Genomic DNA, 22,319 nt, shown 5'->3' with positions numbered 1-22,319 from the left:
ATAATGAGTATGCAGAGGTTCAAGATCTAAAAACAACCTATGAGATGTGAAACAAACTGAAGATTGTTTATGGAGGAGATCCTTATGTTCAAAAGGCTAAGGTAGACAGTTTAAGAGGAAAATTCAATGAGATGACGATGCAAGAAGGAGAAAATATAGAGCAATATAGCAAGAAAATAAAAGATGTAGTAAATTACATCAAGAGTGCTGGAAGAAAGCTTGAAGAGGATGATGTGGTCAACAAAATCTTGAGAACCTTGCTACCACAATAGGCCATAAGGGTTTTTGCAATTCAGGAACTCAGGTCCTTGGGAACAATTAGTGTTTCACTAGACTCGCTGATCAAAAAGTTGACTGCCTTTGAACTGAGCAACTATGACAATAGTGTACGAAAGATGGATGGTTCCTTCAAAGCTTCCATGATACATGCACCAACAAGGAGAAGAAAAGAAATTGAAAATAATTCTGCTACAAGAACCAGTCATTCTCATGAATGTGACAACCTGTTATCTGAAGAACAAGAACAAGATGAGATTGAAGCTCTATTAGCAAGAAGGTTGCCAAGAGGAAAAGGAAAGTATAAAGGTAAACTTCCCTTGAAGTGTTTCTCTTGCAATAAAATAGGTCATATTGCATCCAGATGTCTTGACAATGATAGGAAGGACAATTTTAGAAGCTACAAAGACAAGGGCAAGAAGGAGTTACCGATTAAGAATTATAAGGATCTAATGGAGATGGAATTGCATTTGTAGTGGTGAAGGAAGATAACATAGAGGAAAGTGATATGGCACTGATCTATAGCTCAAAGCAGTGTGGAGATTGGGTAATTGATAGTGGTTGCACTCACCACATGACCGGTGACAGAAACAAATTCCTCAGTATGGAGGATTGCAATGGAGGAACGATGAGATTCGACAATGATGCTCCTTGTGCAGTAAAAGGTAAGGGATCTACAGCCCTAAATGATCAAACAAATTGTGAAGATGTTTATTAGGTAGAAGGGATAAAATATAGTCTGTTAAGCATTGCACAAGTTAACAATTAGAATTCAATGAAGGAATATGCAAAATAAATGACAAATCAGGAAGTCTGATTGCTACCGGTAAACAATCTAGTGGTAATTTGTTTCACCTACACACCACCATAGGTAGTTGTCTAATGGAAAAGGTAGAAGATAGTTAGTTGTGGCACAAAACACTGTGTCATGTTAACTTTGATAGCATAACAAAAGTCAGTAAAATGAAGTCTGTCAGAGGTATGCTTAATATTATGAAACCTGAAAATACTATGTGTAAAGAATGCCAACTAGGAAAGTTGACCGGGTCTAGTTTCAGCAGCAAATATTATTCATCTGAAAATATGTTGGACTTAGTTCATACAGACTTGTGTGGTTCTATGAGAACCAAGAGTTTCTATCGGGACCGATATTTCATGTTGTTTGTAGATGACTTCTAAAGAATGATGTGGGTTGTGTTCTTGAAAGAAAAATCTGAAGCCTTTTACATGTTTAAAGTCTTCAAGGCTCAAGTAGAGAGAGGAACCGGTAAGAATTTGAAATGTCTGAGATCAGATAGAGGAGGAGAGTTCACCTCTCAAGATTTTATGAATTATTGTACAAAATAGGGGATTATGAGACAAATGTCTGCACCCAGAACACCTCAACAGAATGGGGTTGCTGAAAGAAGGAACACAACTCTTATTGATTGTGCAAGGACTCTGATGATACAAAAGGATATTCTACATATCTTTTGGAGAGAAGCAGTAAGCATTGTTGTGTACACCTTCAACCGGATACAAGTGAAGAAAGGGACAAATAAAACTCCCTATGAATTATGGTGTGGTACTCACCCAATGTTTGTTATTTCAAAGTATTTGGAAGCAGGTGCTATATCAAGAGGGATGAGTACTCTGGAAAGTTTGATCCCAAAAGTGATGAAGGAACCTTCTTAGGTTACTCCACAAAGAGTAAAGCATACGAGTGTTTGAACAAAAGGACCGGTAAGATTGTGGAAAGTGCAAATGTCAGAGTAGATGAGTTCTCTGAGAAAAATGAACAGGATATCAAGAGTGAACCAGAGGATTATAAAGGATTCAAGTACACTGTATCAGTCGAACTTGCTGAAGAGAATCTCGTTGCAGTGGAAAATGAAGAAGCTTGTGAAGTAGAACCTACACAACCTATAGAAGAAGCTCCAAGAAATGAACCGGTACTAGCAAAGTATGTTAGAAACAATCACTCCGCTAAAAATATCGTTGATGACAAAGATGTAGGAGTATTGACTAGAAGAAAAGCAAGAGAGAATGTATGTCTGCTCTCCATAATTGAGCCCAAAACAACAAAGGAGGCTCTAAAAGATGATGATTGGATCAAAGCCATGGAGGAGGAACTGAAGCAGATTGAGAAAAATGAAACTTGGACTCTAGTGCCTAGGCCGGAAAGCAAAAATGTGATAGGTACCAAATGGGTGTTTAGAAACAAAATGGATGAAACCGATCAAGTAGTACAAAAAAAAGCAAGATTAGTCTGCAAAGGCTATGTTCAGGAAGAAGGTTTGGATTATGGAGAAAAATTTTCACCAGTGGCTAGGCTAGAATGGGTCAAAATTTTGCTTGCCTATGTTGCTTACAAGAATTTCAAAGTTTACCAAATGGATGTCAAATTGGCATTCTTGAATGGTGTTTTAGAGGAAGAAGTATACATAGAGCAACCAGAAGGGTTTGCATCAAAAGATGGAAGAAATATGGTATGCAGGTTGCAGAAGGCTCTATATGGGCTAAAACAAGCACCAAGAGCTTGGTATGAGAGGCTGCACTCATATCTATTAAGCATAGGGTTCAAGAGAACCAGTGATAACAGTAACCTATATCTGAAGATCGGAGAAGAAAGAAAACATCTAATTGCTAAAATTTTTGTAGATTACATCATCTTTGGAGGAGATGATGAGATGAGCAGAGCTTTTGTAGAACAAATGAAGCAAGAATTTGAAGTGTCCATGATCGGTGAGATAAAATTCTTCATCGACTTGTAAGTCTCACAGCTAAATAATGGCATATTCATTAGCCAGACAAAGTACATAAGGAAAATTTTGAAGACTTCTGGAATGAAAGATTGCAAACCTATTGGAACTCCAATGGTTACAGGTTGCAAGCTCTCCAAAAATGATGAGGCTCATGAAGTGAATGAGACACTTTACCGATCCATGATCGGTAAGTTGCAGTATGTAGTACACAGTAGACCAGACATAACACAAGTTGTTGGCTTGGTTGCTAGATTTGCTGCAAATCCGAAAGAGACTCATATGGTGGCAGTCAAGAGAATATTTAAATACCTAAAGGAGATTGATGAGTATGGTCTCTGGTATCCACATAAGGGAGACTTCAGCTTAAGTGTCTTCACCGATTCAGATTGGGCAGGGAACATTGATGACAGAAAAAGCACTAGTGGAGGTGCATTTTTTCTTGGAGATAGGATTGTGTCATGGACAAGAAAGAAACAAAATTGCATATCTCAATCCACAGCGGAGGCTGAGTATGTGGTTGCTACAATCATCTGTACATAGATTGTATGGATCAAGAAATTATTGGAAGGTATCCAAGAAAATGTGACTAAACCTGTGGTAATTCATTGTGACAACACCAGTTCTATAGACATATCCAAGAATCCGGTGATGCATTCCAAGACAAAGCATATAGCTACCAAATATCACTACCTTGGAGAACAAGTTCAAGACAAGGAAGTGAGGTTGGATTATATACCAACAAAAGAACATGTGGTTGATATCTTCACCAAGCCACTACAAAAGGACACCTTTTAATACCTCAGAGGTAAGCTAGGGGTAATGCCCCTACCTGCATTAAAATAAGTAAAAAAGGGCTCTATATCAATCTGGTATGATTTCTTTATGAAAAACTTCTAGGACTGGATTGATAAGTGTGGACTACTCTAGTTAGGGGGAGCAGTCTTGTAAGTGTACTGTAATACATATTCGGCATTGTTGTCAAAGGGGGAGATATGATTATAGTATTTGAATATTGGAAAATAGTGTTGAGATGAAGTTGCTGAAACAGAGTATTGCCAGTGTTAGGGGGAGATATTCATTACTCAGAGCATAAGTAATGATAAAGAAAGAAATGAAGAAAGTAAATGCAGGAGCAATTGATAAGACAGATTCTGAAGTGTTGTCATCAATGCCAAAGGGGGAGAAATTTGGCATTGACAAAACTGGTTAATCCAAAGAACTGGTATATTTGCTAAGATTTGTCATTGACGTCTAACACTGACCGGTGGAGTGGTGTATTTAAGTAGAAAAGGTGATGACTTTGTAAACAACGTGGAAACAACATAAGAGACAAATGATCAAGGTTCAATCAACTCAAGGGAAGACAAACTAAGCTAACCGATCTGTCACTCAAGAAGATCGATGTTGAGGTCAAATCTTCAGGTTGGTCATTCTGATGATGATGAAGTCACAAAAGGTGACTTAAGAAAGAAGGCTTGAGGTTGTATGCAAATCAAAACCTCATTGGCAATCAGAAGAAGAGGCTTGATGGAAGCACAACAAACCGACATCAAAGGATGAACCGGTAATGAAGAGCGCGGTGGTATACCGATACACTGGTGAAGCAGAAAGAAGATAGGTGGTCACCATAAATCTCAGAGCGGTGATCAGTTACACAGTTGTGATGGCAAAAGGTGAGTTGGTGAGCTTGTGTCTACACCAAACTTAAGGTTGGTGAAGTCAAATTCAGTCATCATGTAGTTAAGCCACAATTACTTGCGAATTTTCTGGTTCGCATTTAAAAGACTGAACTCGACCCAGAAGTCACTATTTTTGGGGGATGCGGTGGCACAATTGGTTGAGTAGTTGGTGGAATTGTTGCACAACGTGTAGAGAAAGATCAAGAATATTTGATTTCTAAATCTACCGAAATCTATGATTACATTGATTAAGGAGACACGACAGAGAATGTATAAAGCATTTTGAGTTCATTCAAAATATTTTTAATCGTAAAACATGAAAAGAGCAGATCCTGTGAAAGGCGATCCAAAGTACAGAGTAGAGTGAGAGGAAGTGCTAAAAGATTTAGCAAAATAGAGAGTGTATGAGGTAGACCGATAGAGTGCAGAGTCGAGGGTCAGAAGACCGACAGAGTGTAGAGCCGAGGATCAGAGGACTGGCATAGTGTAGAGTCAAGGGTTAGAGGACCGACATAGTGTATAGTCGAGGGTTAGAGGAGTGACAGAGTGAAGAGTCGAGGATCAGAGGACCGACAGAGTGCAGAGACAAAGGTATAAGCAGAAAACCGGTGTTGTGTAGAGCAGATACAATCGGTGTGGATAGAGTATGATTTTCATTGTGATCTAATCAAGCTATCAATAGCTACTCCAATGGATCATCTTTTTGTTATTTTCTAACCATTGCAAGTCAAATCCCTTAATCGAGTGGATTTTAACAGGTCCCTTTGTAAAATCCCTTAACCAAGTGACATCTTAATTGATTTTCCCTAAGTCCTTTAACTATGCTACCTTTAACAGGGTAAAGGCATTGACAAGCTTTAAATAAAATCCCTTAACCGAGTGGAACCTAACAGTGTCCTTGTAATCTCCTAACAGGGATGGATATTCACCGGGTGTACTCTAAAAGAGTACAAATTTTGTGAGTTCCTACTCACACCATGGTTTTCTCCCATTTGGGTTTCCATGAGATAAATCTTGGTGTCACTGTGTATATTTTCATGTATGCATATTCTTCTGTAGTAATTGTTTATATTGATGAATATTAAGTTAGTGTAGACTTGAGTTAAAAGTTTTAATTGTGTAAAACTAGTAAAGTGTTGATTCACCCCTCCCCTCTCAACACTGGTTGAGACTAACACAACATGGTATCCTAGTGCTAACTAATCAGAGGGGAGAAATCAAGGATAAAGACAAGTGGATTTCAGAATGCCAAAATCTACTCAGTGTTGCCCTTAATGCTGCTTGATCAAATGGAATTGATTTGAAGGAAACAATTACACAGATGGAACAATTCGTCACATGGGAGATCGTTGTCAAGGACCTGATCCATGATGTAGACACCTACAAATCAGAAAAGTACTTGGAGCATATTCAGAAATGTGGTGAGATACTTGGGGATTGAAATTGTTTTCAAATATTTTAAAATGTTATCTTCAATGATTTTATGTAATATGTCTAGTAGTTAAGTTAGTTTTAGTCAGTTAGTTTTTAGTTAGGAGTTTAAGTCTTAGTTAGTTTAATTCCAAATGAAAGGGTATGCCCTTTCATTTTGGAACTGAATCCTCATCTATTTATAAGAGATCCTTTTGATGAGAAGACATTCATGATCATTCTATTCAAGACGTATTTTATGCAAGTTCGGTCCTTTTGAAGTTTGTTTTCTAGAAATGCCAAAACTGGTGAATGACATTACGCTGTACTGAAGCCTATTGATTATCTTATGCTTATTTAAATATAAAGATCACATGTTTTTCATCACTCATAGTATCTATCTTTTTAATTGTTTGATTAGTTCCCTACGATAAATATATTCCGTTAGATTGTTTCAATGTGCTATCTCATGCTATTATAATTTGAATTAGGTTTCAGTTTGAATATCAATTTGAAGGATTGGTTGTCAAATTTCACGTTGTCTTATTGGTCTTTCAGAGAAAAGTTAAATTCAGTAAGACTAACTGCAACATTACGTTTGAATTATAATTCATGTAGATGCCTTTGAAGTGATGGTCTTGTTTTAAAGAGCAAGTTTAATAAGACTGTCTCCAGGGTTATACATAGAATTTTTCAATTCAATTGATAAGAAATCAGTAAGGGGTAAAGGTACTAGTTTTCTATTGATTTTAAGATAATTTAATCAGGTATTTTTAAGAGCAATCTCAATTAAGAAATCATACTTATAATTTAAACACAAAATAACCTTTTATATAAGGCATCCATTTACAAGTAAGCAATTCAAAGTTTTCAATAAGTAAAAATTATAATTTGATTGTTTTCGAGAGCCATTTTCCATCTTGAGAGATCACCGAGTCTTAAAATTTGCTATATAAAAAGTTCTTATCATCAAATTTGGATTTGAAGTAAAGGTTCATCTACCTTGGTTTAGCGAAGCCTTGAGTGCAGGGGAATTTGATCAAGTAAACATTCCCGTTTGTTGGCCAGGACTAATTGAGAAGTCATTAAGAGAAGTGGCAAACCTCTTTGATTTCCAATCTGTGGTTTTGGGAACCAACAAGTTTTAGCTTTAGACATTCAAATGTATGAACCAAGGTTGTTTGATTATGCATCATATTTGGTGGAGAGATTGCATGAGGGTTTGTTGAACCTCAGGAATAATAATTGCCCTAATTTTAAGTTTTACTCATTATTGATGCATTTAATCATATTTTATGGACGTTTTAGGGGTATGTGGCTTGAGGAATTGAGGCTAAAGTTAGAAACAAGCAAGGGGAGGAGCAACTTGTTCAATTATGGACTTCTATTTGGGATTCTCGTTGCACGAGATCAAATTATATCAAATTTGAGGAATGGATAGTAAAGCCAATTTAATGGAGATGGAGTCAAAAGAAGAAATGTCAGAAAATGAACTAGAAGACACTGAAGTCGTTTCTAGGTCACAGGCAAAAGATGTGGAAGAAGAGTTCAATGATGATGATCAAATTGTAACTAAAATGGAAATTTATAAAGATGCAAGATTGGATGGACATGTTGCTTTTGTGGCAGATGATGTATTTGTTAAATCCAAAGAATTTAAGTATTTTCTTTATAATTTCAAAGGCAAAAGGCTGAGGGAGTCTATCCCAAATGTGGCACTTGAAAATGAGGCGAAATTATTGAAGAAAATAAAGGAGGATATAGAAGAAGAATTGGTGAAAATGACTCGACGGAGAGGGAGACAATTACTGATAGAGGCCGAAGTAATTCTTTTTCCAGGATGGGACCTCGGTGCCTCTTTTATTTTTGATAGTTTATTGCACTCTGATAATAAGTAATTCAAATTGGATATTCAAGGAGTTAATGATATTTTTATTGGGTCAAGGTTTGATCTAGATGAGGAAGAACTAATGCTATGGGCATTGTATCCACCAAATAAGAGACCAACAATCATTGATGTGGATAGGGCTTCTGGACACATGATGAAATTAAAGGTGGGAGAAATTGATCCTATTGTCTAAGTAGATATAAGAGTAGATATTTCCAAATTCAACAAGGCATAGACGGTTAGAGTGGTAAGGGAAAGGAATCAGTACAAAGCTATGTATGAGGAGGCCATTAGAAGAAGTGGACAATCTGAACCCATGTTTCTTTCTCCTAAAAAATTTAAAATGGAAGAAGAAATGTGAGGAATTGCAGCAGGAAAATCAAAGAATTCTCAAACATATGCAAAGTGTAAGAATTGATACTGCTTCTTTCTTATTGAATAAAAGATTTGAAAAGTTGCAAGGTCACTTGGAAGACTTTTGGGTTGTGTTTCAGAAAAATATGGACAATGAAGTATCACATAACAGGATCAAAAATAGACTGGGGGTCAAGCTGCATGAGAAGAATTTGGAGGGAGCATATGCCAAAGAGATTGAGAAAATTGAAAGGCTACTTACAAAGCATGATAAATTCGACGCAGAATTACAAAAATAATATGATGAATGTAAAGATGTAACCCAACATGGTATTCCTATGTTAGTTGACCAGAAAGGTGAGATTAAGGATAAGAATAAATGGATTGTTGAATGCTAGAGTCTCTGTTGCCCAGATATATGGAATAGAGTTAAAGGAAACCACTACACAAATGGAGCGGTTTGTAACATTGGAGATCATGGTTAGGGATGTGATTTATGATGTGGATACCTATAAGTCAAAAAATTATTTGGAGCATATTAAGAACTATGGTGAAGTGCTTGGAAATTATCTCTTGTTCTGAATATTTTAAATTGTTGTCTTTTAAATTCTTATGTAATATATTTGTTATGTTGGTAGTTGTGTTAGGGCCAATTAGTTGGTATTTTTTAGTGAAGATATTAGTTAGTGTAATTTGAATGAAGGGGTATGCCCTTTCATTTTGAAACTGAATCCTCATATGTATATATAGAGGATCTTTTGATGAAATGAGAGATAGATTCAGAGATGCAATTATATACAATACTCTCGGGGTTTATTTTTTGGAAATGCCAAACTGGTGAAAAGACATTGTGCTATATGTAATTAGTTGATTATCTTACGTTTATTTTAATACAAAGATCAAGTGTTTTTCATCTCTGATGGTATTTATCTTTTTTATTGTTTGATTAGTTCCCTATGATAAATATATCCATTTAAATTGTTTCAATGTGCTATCATATGTTATTATAGTTTGGGTTAAGTTTCAGTTTGAAGGATTGGATGTCAAGCTTCATTTTGTCTTATTGATCTTTTAGAGTAAAGTTAAATTCAGTAAGACTAACTGCAACATTATGTCAGGGGTGAAAGCGTTGGTCTACTATTGTTTGAAGATAATTTAATTAGGTGTTTTCAGAGTAATCTCAATTAAGAAATCATACTTATAATAAAGTAACCTTTTATTTAAAGCATTAATTTACCAGCAAGCAATTCAAAGTTTTCAGTAATTATTTAATTGAAGTGACAATCTCAGGAATCATTTACCCTCCGATGCATATAAACCTTGGAAACATTCAATTCCAATCAGGCATACTTGACAACAATGAGATTAATACCCATCAAAAGTCTCTTCTCAATCTTCAAAATACCCTTAAAAGACAATAACTTAATAGACACCAACCATACTTTGAGGAAGACAAATATGACAAAGGCTACCCTTACCTTATAATGAAGCCAATCTCTCCAATCAGTCTCTTGATATCATTGTTATAGACTTATCCTCCGGTTTATAGAAAGATCCAACGGTTCAAATGAAAGTTATGATAATTCTTCCAAAACTGCTACATGATACAAGAAAGACAATATTAAGATAAACTATACAAGTTACACATTATGAAGAAAACTAGTCAAAATTCTTGATAAAATCAAATGAAATATACTGTTTGATTAGATTCTACTTTCTTTTGAAGTTCTTTACAATACCCAAATTTCTATTAACCCATAACAAAATACGTAACTTAGCAATAAAATGAGATAAATTATTCATATTTCAAGCCTCCAACTCAAAATGATTCTACATGATAGAACCAATATCCATTAGGACTCGTTTCACCTTGTGTTTTATGATGATGAATTCAATGTATAGGGAAAACATTATGGGATTGTGAGGCATGTTGTGGCTCTTGGTTGGTTTCTTCTGAATCCATTGGCCATGGTTGCAACATTATGTGGTCCTGGCAAAGAGATATTATTATTGAGGCTTCATTCATTGGAACATTTCCTTAGTCTAGATGACAAGCATGAAGATGTTGAATAGGTAATGGTTACAGTAACCAACCAAGTTGGTGTTGACATAAACCTAGTAGCATCACATGAATGGATTTTTTCTCCTCTACAATTTGTAGCTAGCCTTGGACCTAGAAAAGTTGCTTCCATACAAAGGGCTATTTTGAGGGCTGGAAGGGTTTATAGTCACAGAGAATTGTTGACTCCTTTAGAAGCTATGACGCGACTTGTCTTTTTAACTGGCAGCCATAGAATGGGGAGGTTAAGGAGGTTGAGGGTCCATATTTTGCTAAAGCAGATACAATTAAACAAAGTGAACAAGAGAATACAAGGAAAGCAAAAGAACTTGCAAAAAAATCTTGATGACAAGAACGAAAGGGCCAACCTCTTGTACAGTTGTTGCCGAACATCTATCTACAGCAATTGTGCCCTAATAATTGCGCTAATTTTAAGTTTTACTCATTATTGATGCATTTAATCTTATTCTATGGACGTTTTAGGGGTATGTGGCCTGAGGAATTGAGGCTTAACGTCAGAAACAACCAAGAGGAGGAGCAACCTGTTCAATTATGGACTTCTGTTTGGGATTCTCATTACACAAAATCAAATTATATCAAATTTGAGAAAAGGATAGTAAAGCCAATTTATCGGATGTATGGATTTCCTTGTGATGGATCAATCTCAAATAATATTAAAGATTTTGATGACAGAAAGAGAGTGAATCATAATTGGGGAGATTGGTATGTCCAGCGACTTGTCTTTATAACTGGTAGCCACAAAATGGAGAGGTTAAGGAGGTTGAGGATCCATATTTTGCCAAAGTCGATACCATTAAACAAAGTGAACAAGAGAATGCAAAGAAATCAAAAGAACTTGCAAAAAAATCTTGATGACAAGAACGAAAGGACCAACCTCTTGTATAGTTGTTGTTGAGCATCTATTTGCAGCAATTATGCCCACTTCCTCCCAATTTTTGCATCCTGAGCCCGCATATAATGATGGTGCGTAATTACTTTTTTTAAAAAAAATACCACATGTTCATCGAAATTCTGACATGAAATATGAGATCTGCACTATTGGCAAAAGTCAACCCGATGGTAACACACAAGTAGAAGAATGCGATCGAGATAGAATACATCGATGAAGTCCATCGCCAGAACGCACACAAGTGGCAATGGATAAATCTTGTATTGTCAATAGCCGATGATGTTATTAGTAAGACTTATCCCGCTGGACACTGGCAAAAGTAAAACACATCGGCAAAGGTTACAACGATAAAGGGTCAAAGCTTATGCTTAGGAGACATAACGTATCGGGAGGATCTACGTCGAGGGAAAAGACATCAGGGAAATCATGCCCATTGCCTGAACACATTTTAAGCTATCCTGATGCCCAATGAGACTAGCGGGATAACTCGCACCGATTAGCAAGAAGAGAGGTCATCGACTTATGCTATCCCGATGAGTAAGAAGAAATCAAGATGTTGTGAAAATCATCAAACCAACATATGCCGATCCACAGGTAAAATCCGTGTTTGTCAGGATGCCGACGTGAAATTTCAAAACATCTGAATTCCGACGAACACGAGGTATACTTTAAAAAAAATAAAAAATAAAACCAACAAAGAAAAAGAGATCCCATAGCCGGTTGGAAATTTTCGTCGGTTTTTCATCCGAATTCCAATGTGAAATTTTAACACGTCGGAATTACAATGAACATAGTGTAATTTTTGAAAAAAAAACAAATTAATCTGACAAAACAAAAGAAATCTCATAGCTCATCAGAAAACTACTCCAATGTACTAGTGTAACCTAGGTCCAACACATGCAAGAGCCCACTCTCCCAAACACGGACCAAGACCATAGGGTAAAAAACATAACAAGATAAATCTTACAACAACACGAAACTCAACATGGGAAGCATTAAAAGTCATTACAAAATTGATACAACTGAATCACAAAGGTAGCCATCAACATACAACCAAGAGCCACTTCACAAGGATCAAGCCATAAGCTCATAATGCCAAAATGAAACAATAAAGAGAGCCTCAAGAATGTCAAATACACATAAATAGGGGCAATACATGAATCCAATAACATAGAATGATCCTCCAGAACGAGGCACAACATAACCTCTCGGTGGAGCTACAATTAACCATCCTCAACAACAAGGAATCACTCAACTTGCTAGAGAAACATATCAAAACCACAACGGAAAAGCACAAAACCATTTTTCGGAGCCCAAATAAATTCACACATATCACAAATAAATGACACAATTCCCCAGAACCATCAAACATAACAAAACAAGCCTTTGGAATAAAGACCAAGCAGAGAAATCAACTGAGGGACTCAAAAGCCAACGCAGAAATCCGCTGACACTACTTTGACGCTATTGAAGCCTAGAGTAGCGCTATTGTATAGAGAACCAACTCACAAAAAAATGAGATATAGAGATACTCAAATTTGCCCAGATTCGGGCACATGCCTTAGAATGACATAAATACGACCAAGAAGTGACTAAAAGCCAATAAGAAACCAAAACAAAGCCTTCTTAAGGCCAACAATACAACACATCCAAGAATTCCAACTTATATTGACAATAACTTGCACATAAATGATTATAGACATAGCCACTTGAGATCTAATCAAACTAAATGGGCACAAAACATGGTATGCAACAACAAATAAACCTCACAAAACCAACTGTTATCACCATACATTCACATGCAACTTATAATCAACATATTAACATACACAAATACCCGTTTCCGATAATAAAACACATAGATTCATAAAATCATATATAAATCTTTTCCCCAAAATATTCCCAATTAGTGAAAATAGAATAATCATTCATTCCCAAATCTCCCCAAGCAATCTTTTAACAACCATGAAGAAAACAAGTCTTTTCAAAAATTAAAATGCAAGAATGGAAAAAGATCTCCAACCTGGAAGTAGAGTGATGGTAATGCAATCGTAGAAGAGCAAAAATCCAAACCAACAAGCTTTCCAAAATTCAACCCGACCAAGCAATTCTCCCTCCAAGCAATTCTAAAATCCAAAAGTCACAGAAAGATATCCAGAAACACACCCACAAAAATGCTCACAAAGCCAATAAATAGAATCTCATTCCAATCAAAATATTCTAATAAAATATATTCTATAATAACCCCCCTACCAAAAATCGAGGTAAGAATATAAAATAATATTATTTACTTACCCTCGAATCTCAACCATAAAATAATAGGGTAGGTATAAACATAATATTTAATTACTCAATTAGTAACAAGAGAATGTAATAATAATAATAATATAATAAACAATAATAATAAATCAAAGCCCAATAAAATAAGTCAAAGGCAATATAAATAAATGCTTCAATTAAATATAAAACCATAGTTAACATAAATAAATAAATAACAATTAAATAATATTATCCTCACAATCAAAACTCCCAAGAGGGCCAATCATAACATGGGGTAGCTACATGAATAATAAAAAATAAATAAAACAACAATACAAATAAGTAAATAAATAAATAGTCAAAACAATAAATAATCCAACAATAAATAAATAAATAAATAATCCAATAAATCAAAAGCTCAACTAATAAGTCAAAACCAATACAAATAAATAATAAATAACCAATAAATAGATGAGCCAAAAATAAATAAATAAATAAATAAATAGATAAACAATAAACAAATAGTTAAATGTACAAATACATATAAATGCTCTAGCCAATATAAGTCAAACTCAATACTATAAATATCTCCCACATTTATATAAAATAATCAAATAAATAATTAATTAATAAATGGATGTACTGATAAGCATAAATACTTAACTAATATAATTCCACCAATTAATAATAATTAATTATAAACTCCCAAAAAATAAATATGTATAAATATATTGTATTCATACTAACCATTATTTAATAATTCTCGCCAATAATAATAATCGCACATTAATATTAAATATTAATGTCATCAATTGATTTAATTTAATATTTATAAACTATATAAACCAATTAATTATTAATTAATAAATAATCAAAAACTCACAAGGCAACCTTACATAAGACTGAACAACATACCACATGACACAGACTGATGACTCAAGCCAAGACACTAATTGACAAGGGTATCAACTTAAGCCTAGAGTATGAGAGGGAAACACATGCCATCTCCAACAACTTGCCATTGGGATAAAGACATGCTCAAACCCGTGAGACCAGGTGGAGTCGATGTCTGGTACCTGCAATCCTGCATGCACCACTAAACACAATACAACATATATACAATACATATACTTCATAAATAATCAAGAAAGTGATAGAGAATCACAACATCATATCGTGCTCACATTGAGTGGTATGGCATTGTCTCTAATCACGAAGACACTAGAAGACAATCACAAACATCGTAGCATCAAATCAGTCATCATAATCATAGAGTAGGGTTAGCATAATCATAATGTCATCAAAATCCCATAAGCAATATGATCTGTCATGAATAATGATCAAATGTAGATCCATCATCATATCCAATACAATCATGAAATAGGGTTAGTACATAACATGATACCATCAAATCATCATAAAGTAGACTAAGCTAGATTAATATATTCCTTTGATGTACAAAAAGGCAAGATGAATCAGGGAGGGGCACCACAGACCCCAAAGAAATGTAATTTAAACATTAAAGTTTGAAGTGTTGTAAGTTTTCTTTGGGTTTTTAAGTCTAAAATGATGTGATCCAAACCTAAAAGACTAAAATGATGCATAAAGGAATTTAGAATCTAAATTCCAATAGAATGTGCTTTAGATCCAAAGTTTGACAAAATTTTCTTAGCCTCTAAAGTTTTATAGGTCACAATGTTGCACCCAAACTCCAAAGTATGTAATGCAAGGAAGTAGAGGTTATGAAGACATTTCCATTAGTTATAAATTTGTAGAGGAACTCCACATTTCCACTACACTTTTATTTTATGCTCATCACAATAACAACCCATGCTTTACTAAGTCTTCCATTTATCTTGCCATGTTATACATTGGTGATACACGCCTTATGTGTCATTATGCAATATCATGATACCTTGTTCATGTGGGTGTGCAATGTGACATGCTAATGCCACATTTATAACACAAAATAATTTCACTTGATGTATTTAGTGAAAGCTTGGGACATTACATAATCTATAACAAAATATGCATTAATGAGACACAAACCTTTGGAGGTGTGCCAATTGTAAGAAATTATGTAAGTCTTTAAAGGAAAAAAATGATGCTATAAAATGACCTAAGGTTTGATATAGAATAAAAAATAAATGATAAATTTTGAAATAAATGTGATATGCAACCTTAAAGACCAAAGAAAGGATGGGTAGGATGGGAGAAACATAATATTAAATAATATGAATGTAAAACCCTAAAAGAAGTAGATAAATGAATGAAGAGACAATGACACAATAATACTCTGTGAAAAACTGACATTGAAGATAAGTAATTAGGAAAATTATCTTGAACCTTAATGAAGGAAAATAAATCATAAGTTGTATCTTTGAAATATTAGGTTCATAACAGACGTAAATATATTTTACATGAATTATCTAGGATAATTAAATAAATGTAATCAAATAATATTTAACCTAGGCTATAAAGTCAAGGCATATAATAGATCTAAAATAATTGTGATAATTAAATAGAAGGATAAATACATGTTGACATTTACATGTCACCCTTAAAACCATCATCAATAACTGATATGAGAGATCATAAATGGCTTGGACCCTCTGCACATCAACCAATCTAATCCTTTAAGGCTTAAACCCTAAACAACAAGTCCTCATGCTTTGGCCTTGTTCTTCTTCTTTTTTTTTTTTTTTTGTTGACTTGTCCAGCCAATTGTATACCTTAAGGTCACTAGCCGAAGGCTACTTAATCATTCCCAAGTTAGCCCCATCTTATCTGCTTATCTATGGTTGACCTTGAAGCCTTAGCCCTTCCCTCACTCCACTCCCTCTCGAGCGTGATGACATCATCCAACTTTGACTATGGGATGGAAGGGTGGCCGAATTGCTTAAGCTTCATCTTACACCTCACCATGATGTCGTCTTTTCCAAGACCCCAAATATGCTACGAGGTGGAGGTATAACATCTTCGATTGCATCACTTAAGTCAACTGGTTGGAGGGCCCTTTAAAATTTCTTGTTTTGGCCCCTTGTTACCCACCCCCGTTAAAGTGGAACCTATTATCCTATCAAGGTCAGAGAGACCAAGAATTTTCCTCCTCGAAATGAGGATGTCTCCTCGACAAAGCGCAAGCTGCCAAGCATTGTCACTGCTATTGGCTATCGATGAGAGCTCAAGGCTCGTCCCCTCAACATGATGAGGTCTCCCCAATGAGGTCCTTAAGGCCACATTCATCTACCTTGATAAGACCACTTCATCACTCTATACAATGTCGACAGGTCTTCCTGATGAAGTATACAAAGCCATGTTCCATTTGCATCGGTAAGACTGAATCCCGTCCCCCCAAAATGCAATAACACTCCAATAGTCTATCATCTGGGAAGAAAGCTTTCTTCCATCGACATCAATGAGACCTTAATTTTTTTTTCTTTTTGTAGTGTCAATATCTCATCGACGGGTCTACCATTGATGTCATCAATCCACAAGAATTTTTTGCCATATGTTTATCGTCTATTGGTGAGACTTCAAGACTCATCTCCCCAACATGTCTGGGTCTCACCGATGAGTTTATAGGTGGCATCGTCAATATTCAAAGGGGTTCCCACTAATGTTTGACTCGGCAGTGAGGAGACTCAAAAATTTTCTCCTTGAAATATAATTTTTGTCTAATAGAGTAATACAATCAACATCGATGAGACCAAGGAGATGGTCCCATTGATGGTTCTCAATCTCATCGATGGTTCAATGGGAAAAAGATGGGCTGGAAGTTGTAGGCTTTGACACAAGGTCGATGTGGGGCCATTCTATTAGTCTAGGTCCTTTCTTTGTCGACATGCACCTTATTAGCCATCGGGGGAATATCTCCAATTTGCAATGGAGATGGTTTTCATAGGGACCCCTCATTCAATCTTGACCATTTATTTTGTTGTGTAGATGGAGATCGATGCCAATGTTTTAATTGCTTGTTATGTAGGATTCTAGGATGCATATGCATTGTCCATCTCTGAGTGAAGACCAAATATAATGGCTTGCATTCAAAATTAAATGGAACATTTGATTTCAAATAGGTGCCTGGGGTAGTTGCCAACTAGTAGATCAAAATTCAATTTTGACCTTGTTAGTGGTGCAAATCTGATCTAATCTTGATCCAACCACTTCAACTTGATACAGGATGATTTACATTACTCCATCTAGGCTTTGCAAACGCTTCTCAAGGCTACCCATGCTCATTTATTGTGTGTAGAAGACCTTCTCATCTTGACAGAGAATTTGCAGATGCTATCTCAGTGACAAAGTTGGCTAAATTTTAATGCCTCCTACTGTTCATCGACTGTAGCAACACTTATTTTCATCCTTCTCATATGGAGTGGATATACCCCAACACACAAGCAATAAATCTTACATTAGATTCATGTTTTTCGTTCTTGCTGTAAACTAACCCTAACCGATTAGGGGTTTCTAAGTTAAACATCTAATTTGAGTTATGCTTGCACTATAAAGGCGAATTTTATAATCTTGTAAAGCGTTCTTCTCCCTTTTCTCATATAGAATTCATGATTTTCTGTATCTGTGATTTTTACTTGCCTCACATTAATAAAGCTATCTATTTTACCTTGTCTCTTCAGATATCTTATGGAAGAATAATTTACCTCTATATCTGAATACTTTTCTTTGTTTCTAGATTGTATGATCGTGTTAATATATCATAGGTGTTACATTATGAATGTTTCTTCATTTTAATATTGTATGATTTCTAACCTTCATGTGTATCTTTAAGAGACTCGTCAAGTCAAAGATTTGTGTACATATAAGTGTCTTTATTTGATGTTTTGTGCAATCATAGGTAGGGGAAGACCAACTTCAATCCTGGTACATCACCTTCATTTAATTTCATGCATTCCTTCTTCTCTTTTCCTTTACAAATCAATAAAATAAGTTTAGAAGTAGGTTTTACAAGTGTTGGGTTGGTTCAACACTACACCCTGATTGGAAAGGAAGCCGACCTCCGGAGATTCAACCTCACTTGTCAAGGTCCCACACTTGGAGTTTGTTTCCATGTTTCACAAGGTTGTTTGAGTTAATAGCTCAGACAAGGGCATAAAATTTTGTGATAATAGTTTCTAGCATGCCCGATGGGACAATTTGAACGATTTGAGTTCAAATTTTTTTGTTGCTTGCTAATATTTGGGGTGTGTGTGTGTGTGCATCAACAATTTATGCCTTTGGAGGTAACATTTTCAAATAACTAGAGACTCTGAGAAGAAATCTACTGGTCAAGCAGTCTCGAGCCCAAGCCAAACTAAAGATTTGGTGTGTTCTTCAGTCCATCAAGCCTTAGAGAGGTATCCTTCAAGCACCTGGTGACTTTAAAATTAATTTTGACAGCTTAAATTTGGTATGTTTTCAATCCTTGGCAAAGCAGACATGTCTATCCTTCAAATGTTTTATTAGAACCAATCTTGCCCTTCTAGATGATATATAATAGATACATATCAAATAAACACCTTTTATTCCCCACCATTCTATGAGAATGCACGTTGTTATTCTCCTCCTTGCCAACGATATCAAACTAGGAATGCTCCTAGTTTCAACCCAAGGGACTTTACTTCAACAATATATGGGTATTTTCCTAATGCTTACCACCCACCCACCCCTGCTTAGCCTTCTTGGAAAGATAACCAAGCTCATTTGTAGTCCCAAAAGGCTAGTTTTTCCTTTAATCGATATGCCTTCCCTTCTAATCAAACATAAGGTATCCTTTAGCAGATGCCATTTGACCTTGAGGAATATATGAGGTCCTTCCACATAAAGATAAGGGAAATAGAGAAGCAACATGAGTTTTATATGTAGTAGGAGGAATTGGCTTATCAAGCCTATCTTCATGAGCAGGAATTGGAGGCACAAAGGAGGCAATATGAGGAGAATCTTGCAAGGGAGACAACTACTAAAGTGGAGTAGATGAGGGTTTTGATCTCCCAAGTTCATAGGTTGGAGACTCAATTAGCTTCTTCAATTCCTAGTTTTAGACAAGCCCCCTTAAAGACAATGCATCAACCTATGAAAGGAAAGGTCCATGAGCATAAATTTCCACACTTTACACAAGGTAAATCTCCTAAACCTCCCAAATTTAAAATTCCATGTTTTATGAACCCCCCTTCTTTTCAAGAGCCTTGAAAATTTGCATTTCCAAGTTTTAGAAAACCTATTTCAGTTCAAGAACCTACAATTAATCAAGGGGAAACTTTTGAAGAGCCTGTAAAAGAGGAGGCTCATCAATATTATTTTTCAATTTTTAGAGGCCATCAACCCACTATTCAAACCCCTCAGTGCCATTTGAAAAATGCCCCACCACCTAGGCCTTCTTTTCCTAACACCATTTCCCTCTTCAAAGGTGGACTTGTTGTATGGAGGGCAGATGGTTCTCATACGCAACAAAATGAGGATGCATAACTTAGCTTTGTTGTGGCTACATGCTCCAAGGGAGGAGGAATCAAATATGCTGCAAGAAGATATGTAGGATGATCGGTTGCAAAAACAGGCCATTAGACAAGGGGAGTGCGAAAGTAAAGAAGAGGACGTAGTCCTCTCATTTAATTATCTTCCTTTCTTCATGGATCATGAGGAGAAGGATATGTGTACACCCAGACTAGTGGTAGTTTCAAAGTAGAAAACTAATGTTGAAGAGGCCACAAGAAGTAATATTGTTGTTGTATATAGTATGGAGGATAGATGGTGCCACAAGTCCGAGTTCATGTCGAACAATTTCCAAAAGGAGGAAATAAAAATAGAGAAGCAATATGAAGATTTTAGATCTTCCTATGAAGTGTCTCATAAACCTGAGATTTGTGTTGACGAGTTGGATATTAGCACATGTGATTATGATGTATGTTGGATCACCTGTCCCTGAACGTGATAAGATTGAATATGAGGCCTTCCTTCAAGGCAAATATGTTACTTTTGACATTAGGGGCAACATGTCTAGATTTGAATGCTTCACCTTGGACCAACATACCAAGTTTGACAATGTTGAGCAATAACATATTGGTCAAGAAAATAGTCCCTTGGTTTCTCAACTTGACAATATACACGAGTTTTAAAGTTTTTAGTTTGATGTGCTTGAGGAGCCTCCTTATGCAGATCAAGGAAAAGGTATGGTATAATTTCCATCACCATGTGAGTTTGAGACCTTTTATTTTGGTTTCAACTCATTCCTGGAGCAAGAAAATTATGGTAATAATGACCCTCCCTTGTGTGAAAAGGGTGCTTTCTCTTCTGTAAGGGTTAGTTCTTTTGATATTGGCCTACACCTTACATACTTCCCCTTTGCTGCTATATGTACGCTTGATGCATCTCTAGATGTTTCAGAGGCTTATTTTCTATGGATCCCTTATGGTGGCAAGGTGAATGGTGAAGTGTCCTTTCACCATATGAGCCGTATGTAAAATCTAGTGCATGAATACAAGAGACTTCAACCATTGTAGTTGGGTGGTAAATGCAACTATGACATGAGGGAGATCAACTCCTTCAAAAGGATCATCTTTGATAGAGGCAAAAGCATCAATTGTCTCTTATTGTAGTAATGAAAATATTAGCTAGGTGTTCTTGTTTTCCAAGAAGTCCTCAAGCACAAGTTGTTCCCCTTGGAATGGCAAAAATTTGATCTTTTGCAGGTTACATAAAAGAGGGTTTTCTTGATTTGCTGCAGGATGTGACTCTACGCCCAATGTATTCTACAAGCATCTGGTAATATCCAAGTGGGCTTACATCCCCTCAAAGCCACAAAAAATGTTGACATTTTATGTCACCCTTAAAGCCATCAATTATAACCGATCTGAGAGATCACAAATGGTTTAGACCCTATGCAACTTAACTAGTATAAACCCCTAAGACTTAAGCCCTAAACCCCAAGCCCTCATGCTTTAGCCTTGTTCTTTTTATTTTTTTGTTGACTTGTCCAACCGGTTGTATCACTTAAGGTCACCGATCTAAGGCCACTTAATCATTCCCAAACTGACCCCATCTTATCTACTCACAAGTTCAACCTTAACACCATAGCTCTTCCCACACCTCGCTCCCTCATGGGTGTGATGACATCATCCAGCTTTGATCGTGGGATGGAAGGGTGGCCAAATTTATTAAGTTTCATCTTACCTCTTGCCCCCGTGTGGTCTTTTCCAAGAACCCAAATACACCACGAGGTGGAGGGATAACATCTCTAGTTGTATCACTTAAGTCAATCAGTTGGAGGGCCCTTTAAACATTCCAATGTCAACCCCTTGTTACATGCTATCATCAAAGAATAACCTATTATCCTCTCAGGGTTAGAGAGATAAAAAATTTGCCTCCCTGAAATGAGGATGTCTCCCCAAAGCTACCAAGAATTCTCATCGCTATTGGCTATTAGTGAGACCTCAAGGCTTATCCCCTTGACACATTGAGGTCCTTAAGGCCACATTCGTTCGCCTCAATAAGATTGCTTCATCGGTCTCTATGATGTCGACAAGTCTTCTCTAGCAGTTTATCTTTTGTGCAACAATCTTACTTTCATCAACATTGATGAGACTTTAAGTTTTGTATTTCTGTAGTGCTAATGTATCACCAACGGGTCTACCGATGATGTCATCAATCCATAGAGAAATTTTCCATCATATGTTTATAGGCTATCAATGAGACTTCAAGGCTCATCTCTCCGACATGCCAAGGTTTGACCAACGAGTTTACAAGTGGC

General features: G+C 36.0%; 1 long non-coding RNA gene across 1 annotated transcript in view; it reads right to left on the bottom strand.

Annotated features, from left to right (window-relative positions):
• LOC131029529 (uncharacterized) overlaps positions 1-22,319 on the bottom strand; it is a 168,758-nt gene that overhangs the window by 18,173 nt on the left and 128,266 nt on the right. Inside the window, exon 4 of the long non-coding RNA XR_009372639.1 lies at positions 9,830-9,945. This is a non-coding gene — a long non-coding RNA (uncharacterized LOC131029529). The remainder of the gene's footprint in view (positions 1-9,829; positions 9,946-22,319) is intronic.

Source organism: Cryptomeria japonica, chromosome 5, assembly GCF_030272615.1.
Source record: "Cryptomeria japonica chromosome 5, Sugi_1.0, whole genome shotgun sequence".
Taxonomy (NCBI): domain Eukaryota; kingdom Viridiplantae; phylum Streptophyta; class Pinopsida; order Cupressales; family Cupressaceae; genus Cryptomeria; species Cryptomeria japonica.
This window is presented reverse-complemented; position numbering and strand designations above follow the sequence as displayed.